The sequence below is a fragment of the Osmia lignaria genome, unplaced genomic scaffold (genome assembly GCF_051020975.1).
Source record: "Osmia lignaria lignaria isolate PbOS001 unplaced genomic scaffold, iyOsmLign1 scaffold0040, whole genome shotgun sequence".
Classification (NCBI taxonomy): domain Eukaryota; kingdom Metazoa; phylum Arthropoda; class Insecta; order Hymenoptera; family Megachilidae; genus Osmia; species Osmia lignaria.
This window is the reverse complement of record NW_027478181.1, coordinates 135,002-137,500: the sequence shown is the minus strand read 5'-3', so window position 1 is coordinate 137,500 and position 2,499 is coordinate 135,002.

Below are 2,499 nucleotides of genomic sequence, written 5' to 3'. Positions count from 1 at the left end.
CCATCGTGCAAGCACGTAGACCACACACGCTGGACAATATAATAAAAGATAGCGCGGACAGTGGCATGCTATACAAATCGAGAAAGCGCGTACAGTGATCATGCTGGTCATTTTGCCACCAAATTTTATAATCTTTATCATTAGAGCGGGCCCACCAACCTCGTCTCTGTACTTTATACATTTCTCCTCCATCTCCACACACCTTTTCAAACATTAACGGAGAGAGTTCCTTGGACTTGCTTTAAATGTACATATTAGATATGTTGGAATCTCTCTCCTTTAGAAGTTTCCCCAGCCTTAAAACTTCTTTCATTTTTACTCCTCTCTCCATACTTATTTTCCTCTCTGAACGTATCAGAGAGGATTTTATTTCTGACACCTCTTGACTTTTCTTAAATTCAGGGACGTAATTTTGTTCATAATTCAGTGGACTTTTGTGTATTTTATACTTTAAATATTTCCAAACAGTCTCCCTTCTAAAAGTGATAGAACGAATTTTCGTCTAACACTACTTTCTTGGTTCAAAAATTTTATACAATCTTATAACTTTTTCAGTTTTAACCAATTTTGGTTACAGACAGTTGATGCTCAGTTTGTACAAGTATGCAACATTTATAAGTGCATACAGGTCACCAGCCTTATATTACAAGGCTCACCACATATGGGCCATTCGGTCTTAGACACCGACCCGTGGTAATGCTGTGTGGAGATTAATAATAATCCGCAACGGAAAACCGGAACGAGAATAGTCGAGAAAGTATATTCTCGAGGAGCGGTAGACTGCTTTTCAACCGAAGTCATAAAAGAGCCACACGCTCGACGCTACTCCCGACCGGTCCGAGCGAACCGAAAGTGCCTTCCTATAAATACCGAACGGCCGGCCGGTAGGTCGGCGACGCATGGGCTTACGCCCAGGCGTATGCCTGTGCAAACCGCCGTGAGAGCGTACCATCCCGCCGGCACGGTAAAACTTAGACTGAAAATATCGTCGAACATATCCTTTCATTTTATAACGTTCTATACATGAAAATTAATAAATTAACATGCAGGACATAATAAATTCACATTCTCATGTAAATCATGGGTTTAATTAATATTTTAAAAAATTTTAAAACCGCCCAGAACCGATGAGATGAAAATATTAAAACGATATTTTTGCATTTTCTTACGGTAAAACATTAACAAATAAGCGACTATAGCAATATAAAACTCCATTTGTAATTTAATTAATCAAAATTAATATTTTTTTTTGATTTTTCAGCGATCCAGAACCGATGAGACGAAAACATTAAAACGATATTTTTGCATTTTCTTACGACAAAACATTAACAAATACGAGACTATAACAATATAAAACTACATATGTAATTTAATTAATCAAAATTAATAATTTTTTTTGATTTTTCAGTGATCCAGAACCGATAAGTCGAAAATTTTAACAATCATATTTTTGCATTCTGTACCGTGGATCCATCGTTAAACGCAATTAAACTAACGTCCGTGATGGTATAAATGCAGATTTTCGCTCCGTTTAGCCAAAATAACGAACTTTAGGTGCGCTCCGAAATATTTCAAAGTCCCAGCGGCGTATTGCTTCGCATCTTAGAACCGATTAGTCGAAAATTTTAACAATCATATTTTTGCATTCTGTACCGTGGATCCATCGTTAAACGCTATTAAACTAACGTCCGTGATGGTATAAATGCAGATTTTCGCTCCGTTTAGCCAAAATAACGAACTTTAGGTGCGCTCCGAAATATTTCAAAGTCCCAGCGGCGTATTGCTTCGCCTCTTAGAACCGATTAGTCGAAAATTTTAACAATCATATTTTTGCATTCTGTACCGTGGATCGATCGTTAAACGCTATTAAACTAACGTCCGTGATGGTATAAATGCAGATTTTCGCTCCGTTTAGCCAAAATAACGAACTTTAGGTGCGCTCCGAAATATTTCAAAGTCCCAGCCGCGTATTGCTTTGCCCCGAAATTTTTCAAAGTTCCAGCGGCGTGTTGCTTTCAAAGTGCCTCCCTCTAAATACCGATCGGCAGGCCGCTAGGTCGGCGACGCACGGGCTTACGCCCAGGCGTATACGGGGGCAAATCGCCGTGAGAGCGTGCGATTTTGACTTTCGCAATAAGATAGTCTCCTTTATGAAAAGGAGCGTACACGTCTCCCAAAAAAAAAAACAGTTTCATGACGATCAATGTAGTTCTTGATCGAAATGTATCATAGGACGAAGATTTTATCGAAAAGTACGAACTTTGGCGACGCATCGAAATTTTTCAAAGTTCCAACGGCGTGTTGCTTTCAAAGTGCCTCCCTCTAAATACCGATCGGCAGGCCGCTAGGTCGGCGACGCACGGGCTTACGCCCAGGCGTATACGGGGGCAAATCGCCGTGAGAGCGTGCGATTTTGACTTTCGCAATAAGATAGTCTCCTTTATGAAAAGGAGCGTACACGTCTCCCAAAAAAAAAAACAGTTTCATGACGATCAATGT